The following is a 6,787-nucleotide window of genomic DNA, read 5'->3' on the forward strand; positions in this document are numbered from 1 at the left end:
TGGGAAACAGTAAGATCTAGAGAGGACAGGAGCTCCACAAGGAGAGCAACAAAACCAAAAAATCTGAGCACAGGGGTCTTTCCTGAAATTCATACTGCAACAAAGAACCATGCATGGAGATAACCTAGAACCTCTGCACAGATGTAGTCCATTGCAGTTCAGTATCCAAGTGGGTTCCAGAATAATGGGAACATAGACTGCCTCTGAATTGAAATATTTGTTCTGTTCTTTGATCATCTCGCTCTGATGGGGGAGTAGCCTAACCAGGCCACACAAAAAGAGAATGCAGTCATTCCTGATGAAATCTGATAGACTAGGATCAGAAGGAAGGAGAGGAAGGCCTTCCCTATCAGTGGACTTGTGGAGGTACAGGCAGGGAAAAAGGTGAGAAAAGGTTGGATTGGGAGGGGAGGAGGGTTATTTTAGCATACAAAATAAGTAAAGTGTAATTTAATAAAAATTAAAATAAAAACATTTAAAAAACAAATTTCCTTTTGGATTTATATTATGGGAGACTGTATTTTGAGATTGATATGCCAAAGAAAGTGATCAGAGAGAATGGAGTCTCATTCTCTAGGTCTCTTTCACATTATATAGTTGTTTCTCCATCTCTCAATTTCTGAATATGTCTCTCTAGCTTTTTATGTTTCTCTCAGTCTCCCTCTCTCTGCCTACTCCTTGTGGTTAAGTAAGAAAATCTCTCAGTTTTGGTGAAGGACTGCAACAAGATGACTGCTTGCTGATGTGACATCATCAGTGGTCTTTTTAAAAAACATAATGTCCCAATTAAATTTTTTTTGTTCAAAGATTTGCCTTGGTCAGAAAGGATTTTCACAGTAAGTAATTCATTTTTGAGGACATATCTGTGCAATTCACAAATAATAATGGAATCTGTGATAATGTGAAACTCATAAGTCAAGGACAAGTGACTTTATTAATGACCACCTGAAGGAATTATGTGGTGGTCACTTCGGCAGCAGATATACTGAAATTGGAAGAATATAGAGAAGATTAGCTTGGTGCCTGCACAAGGATGACATACAAATTCCTGTAGCATTCCATATTTGGAGGGGGGAAATTAAAGAAAACACAGTAAAGAAAGTTGTGGAGAGGGAGAACTGAGAGAAGAAAACATGAACTACAGAGCTAAGCATAACCAATAGACTATAAGAGCTGGAACAAAGAATCTCAGGAGTCAAAGGTACAAAGGAAGAAAATGATGTTTCTTTCAAAGAAAATGTTAAATCTAAAAATACCTGATATAGATTGTCCAAGAAATTTAAGACTACATAAAAAGATAAAACCTAAGAATAATAGAAATAGAGAAAAAAGCAAGATTCACTCCTCTAAGGCCCAGAAAGTATTTTCAACAAAATCATTGAAAAAATTTCCCCAACTTAAAGGAGAGGCCAAGAAGAATACAAGAGATCTACAGAATACCCAATAAATTAGTCTAGAAAAGGAAATCTTCCTGCCACATACTAATCAAAACAGTAAGTATAAAGAACAAAGAAAAAATATTAAAACTGCAAGGGGAAAAGGCCAAGTAACATATGATGGCAAACCCATCAGAATCATACCTGATTTCTCAACAGAGACTATGAAAGCCAGAAGGGCCTGGATGGATATCATGCAGGCCCTGAGAGAATACAGATGTTAGCCCAGGTAACTACATCCAGCAAAACTCTCAGTCCTCATAGGTGGAGAAATCAAGATATTCAATTACAAAAACAAATTTCTACAATACATACACACAAATCCAGCATTACAGAAGATACTAGAAGGAAAAATAGAACTCAAGAGAACTAGCTACTTTCAAGAAAACAGAGGAAATAATTAACCTCACTACAGTAAAACAAAAAGCAACCAAGCACACAAACTTACTACAACAGCCAACATCAAAAACAAAGATAGCCACTGATCATTAATCTCTCTCAACACCAATGGACTCAATTCTCCTATAAAAAGACACAGACTAACAGAATGGATGCATAAATAATACCTAGCTATCTGTTGCATACAAGAAATACACCTAAGTCACAAAGATAGACATTACCTGAGGGTAAAGGCCTGGAAGACTGCGTTCTAAGCAAATGGACCCAAGAAGCAAGCAGGAGTAGCCATTCTAATACCTGATAAAATAGATTTATAACCAAAATTAATCAAAAGAGATGGGGAAGGACACTTCATACTCATCAAGGGAAAATTCCGCCAGGAAGACATCACAATCCTGAACATCTATGCCCCAAATACCAGGGCACCCATATATGTAAAAGAAACATTGATAAAACATAAACCACACATAGATCCTAACACATTAATAGAAGGAGACTTCAACACCCCTCTCTCAACAAAGGACATATCAGCAAAACAGAAATTAAACAATGTATCTAACATTGAATCATGTGGAACTAACAGACATTTACAGAACTTAAACCCAAACACAAAAGAATTTACCTTCTTCCATCACCCCATCAAACCTTCTCCAAATTATACAAAATGGTTGGTCACAAAGCAAGCCTCAACAGATAAAAGAAGATTGAAATACTCCCTTGTATCTTATCTGATCATCATGGAATAAAGATGGATCACATCAAAAGAAATAACAAAAAGCCTTTGCATAGATGGACACTTAACAACTTGCTACTAAATGACAGCTGGGTCAGGGAATAAATAAACACATTAAGTCTTCCTAGAATTCAAAGAAAATGAAGGCACAACATGCCCAAACTGATGGGACACAACGAAAATAGTGCCAAGAGGAAAGTCCATAGAACTCAGTTCCTTCAAGAAGAAATTCGACACATCTCATTCAAGCATCTTATTGTCTCAAGTAAAAAACCCTAGAAAAAAAAAAAGAGTCCATGTGAGGAAATGTCAGAGAATGGTTAGGAGGTATGGCCTTGTTAGATAATATAATTCCTTTTGAAGATTTACTGTAGGAGGGTGTGCTTTGAGGTTGATATGCCAATGAAAGTGACCTAACAGGTGGGAGTCTGTCTCTGTCTCTGTCTCTGTCACTTCATATCTTTGTTTCTGTTGGTCTTGGTCTCTCTCTTTCTGTATTTATCTTTCTAGCTTTCCCCTTCTGCCTGCCACTTGTGGTTCAGTATGAAAAGTTCTATGTTCTGCTGGAGGACTACAACAATCACTGCTTCCTGAGGTGACATCATGGATGGAATCTGTAAATATATAAGCAAGGTCCCAATTACACTATTTTTGCTCAAAGATTTGCCTTGGTCAAGGAGCATTTTTCCAGGAAGTAATTCACTGACTGGGGACATATATGTGCATTTAAAAACCAATAATGGAATCTGTGCTAATGTGAAAGTCACAGGTCAAGGACAGTTGACTTGAAAGCAAGAAGTCACACTTTTCCTGAACTAGGAGTCTTGGACACAAGCACAGTCATCTCCAGAATGTTGCTTTAAGCTGCCCAGTTTGAGGTTTTAGGGCTGCTTAGCCTTTCTCTCAAGCCAGCTGTCCACTTTGCCCTTATAATAATTGGCTCCTGAAACTATTACTAGCTTTCAACTGTTTCATGACATCATTCTGACTCTCAGCTAATCATCACCTGAGAAAATATTGAGGTTTCCATGGAGAAGAGTGAACAATCTTTCCTTGGTGTCCAGTATCTCTGATCCTGTGCACATGTGACTTTTTCTTGTTAAACACAAAAAGCTTTTATTTGATTCCTTTATCCACATCCCACACCCTAAATCCTGTTTACCTTTTCAGGTAAGAAATAAAATTTTAATGATTATTTAATTAGACAGCTTCCTAAGTAGGAAAGCTTCAAAATGATGTGAGATTAAGGGGATCTATAGAATGGCAAGGAGGTCTCATACTGTCATCTTGGATCTGAAATGTCCAATAGGTTGTGACTTTGAACTGAGCAGTTATTGGCATACTCTCTAAATATACCTTCACATTCTTATTTAAACAATAGCATGGCATGGTCTACGGTTAATAATGTATTTGAGAGCTGGTACTGTTCCACACTAGTGTTGGCAACACTCTTTGAGCAGGGTTGACTTGAATGACCTTTGTGGATAGGCAGTTGTATCCTATTCTTGGATCAGTGAACTCCTGGTCCTGAGTTTTCCAGTTCAAACTGGGGCCTCAGAACAGAGTAATGATTGTCTGTTATATGCCTAGGACACAAAAGTAGTTGTGTTTACTTCTGTGGTACTCCAGACAAACCCTCTAAATGTAGTATTAGTTTCAGGACTGCTTGTTCAGAGTTGCCATCTGAGCTCATGGGGTCTTAGGTATATGGATAACCACTAATCCATGGCTAGGATTCTCTACTACATAATGAGTTCCTGGAATAAGGCCTTATAGAGTCAAACTATGCCCTCCTTTAGAGGAATCTTTTTCTGCCCGTTAAGTGATTGTAAAAGTTGCCAACATATTATTTTTACTTATTATGTGGGAATTTCAAATAATGTACTTTATACTTCTCCATTGCTCTCAGGCTCAAATTCCTGTATATGTGTCACATTAAAATTTATTTTTCCTTTAAAATACATCAGTTGAAGTATGTGTTGTTCATGTACACATTGGAACATGATCAGAGTATCAGTTCTAAGTCCCTTAAAACAAAACTGAGTTCATCCTTGCCATACCCTAGCACTACCCCCAAGAAGAAGCCATAAGTCTTAAATAGTGCTATACTCCATCACCTTGATCACAATTTTTCTCCCTATTTATTACAAAGTGTTTACTTTTTATCCCATCTGCTGTCCCCTTCCTCTTCTCCTTCCAGTCCTACCCACCCTCCTTCTTCTACCCCTATGCAATTTCTAAAATTCCTCTGATAGTTGAGGTCCTCCTCCCCTTTCTAACTGACCCTAACTCATCAGGTCACATCAAAGCTAGCTGCATCATCTTCCTCTGCAGCCTGATTCTCAGGGCATTTTTCTTCTTATGTCCTCAATTCCCTCTACTTATGACATACTTCCTGCCTCCTTACCTGCAGGCATTCCAGAGCTATGAGTGGAGGGAGAATTTTATAGGAAAATCTCATTTAGAGCTGGGTGTTTTAATGTCTCTCTCTGCATAATATAAGACTGTGGGTCTTTTTGGTATAATGTTCTTTTGAAATGTATATCCTTTACCCTCATTCATTCAAATGCTTATTTCTCCCCCCACTCTCTGGTTTCAATCTGGATATTTCATTGTGATACTTATTCTAAGCTTCCTATCTCAACTGTGTGTAAACAGGCCAAAATAACACAATCGGCCATATTGTTGTGCAAAGGGAGGAGCCAAAGTACTTGAAAGAGGGGAGGAGCCAGAGGGCAGAGGAGAAGGAGCAAGAGGAGAGCTTGGAAAGAGAGCTGGAGGATAGATCTTGGAACCACAACGTGGAGAGATGAACTGGACCTAATATATTACTAAAAGCAAGTATAATGTGGTGAAATCTAAATGTTAGGAAACTATGAGGGCTTGGAAGTTTAGGATGGACAACTATTGCCAGCATTTTGTTCTAGGCTAACTAAATAAACCCATTCTCTATGTAGAGATTTTGGTATAGAGCTGTTGAGGACTAAGGGCAGCATTACCAGAAGATAAATCAAGAGTTAACATTAATAGTCACATACAACAGGCTCTATGCAAGGAGTCCCATTTGAGGTAGAAGGAACCATCTCTGTGGATACAAGAACATGGCACTGATCTATCCGTTGAGGGCAGATAGCAACATATTTTATTAACAACAGCCCGGGTTGCTTAAAAATTTCTGGAGGATGCCCTGGCACAACATCTCAATTCACTGCCACCCAATTTCTCTAGTGGAAGATTAGTTTGGTCACAATAGATGGCCTATTGGAACTTTATCTGCAACAATTAGGAGTCCCTCTAATATGTGATTATACACCATATATTTCTTTCTGCATTTTAATTATTTCACCCTTAATGATATTTCCTGGTTTCATCTATTTGTCTGAAAGTATGATGATGTCATTTTCTTAGCTGAATAACACCACTTATAGAAATTATCCTCATTTTCCTCAAAAGAGATTGTCAGTCCTGTTCTTTAGAACTGGGAAGTAAATGGGTCTTTAAACAATATGTTGAATGACAAAGTATCAGTATAACTATTTCCTTTTAGCCTATTAGTCCCTCCATCTTCTTCTGCTTCCTGGTTATTTGAATTAAAATGTCTACTTGAAGCTCATCTATTTACTTGTTCAGTCCCTGGTGAGGAAATGTCTGAGAAGAGATTGGAACTATGGCCTTGTTACATAATATAATTCCTATTGGAATGGAATTATATTATAGGAGGTTGTACTTTGAAGATGCTATGCCAATGAAAGTGACCAGAGAGAACTGAGTCTCTGTCTCTAGGTCTCTGTCACTTTACATCTTTGTTTCTATCTGTTTCAGTCTCTCTATTTCTGAATCTTTCTCTCTAGATTTTTCTCTGTTTCCCTTCAGTCTCCCTTTCTTGTGCCTGACACTTGTGGTTGAGTATGAAGATCTCTCACTTCTGCTGAAGGACTGCAAATGAATGCTTCCTGACAAGATATCCTGGATAGTCTCTGAAAATAATATAACCAAAGTCCCAATTAACATCCTATTTGTTCAGGTCAGGGAGCATTTTTCCACTAAGTAATTCACTGGCTGGGACATATCTGTGCATTTAACAATTAATAATAGAATCTGTGATAATGTGAAAGTCACATGTCAAGTACACATGATTTATTAATGACCACTTGAAAGAAATACATGACATTTTTTTTTTTAGAGTCTTAGTCACAGGAACTGTCTTCTCTAGGTTGTT

The 6,787-nt window shown here is 37.8% G+C and overlaps 1 non-coding gene across 1 annotated transcript; it reads left to right on the forward strand.

Moving 5' to 3' along the window:
* Positions 1–961: 961 nt before the first annotated feature.
* On the forward strand, positions 962–1,068 carry LOC132651648 (U6 spliceosomal RNA). Its single transcript, XR_009589232.1, has one exon. It is a non-coding gene; the product is annotated as a U6 spliceosomal RNA (small nuclear RNA).
* Positions 1,069–6,787: the final 5,719 nt, after the last annotated feature.

Source organism: Meriones unguiculatus, assembly GCF_030254825.1.
Source record: "Meriones unguiculatus strain TT.TT164.6M chromosome Y unlocalized genomic scaffold, Bangor_MerUng_6.1 ChrY_unordered_Scaffold_23, whole genome shotgun sequence".
Lineage (NCBI taxonomy): Eukaryota > Metazoa > Chordata > Mammalia > Rodentia > Muridae > Meriones > Meriones unguiculatus.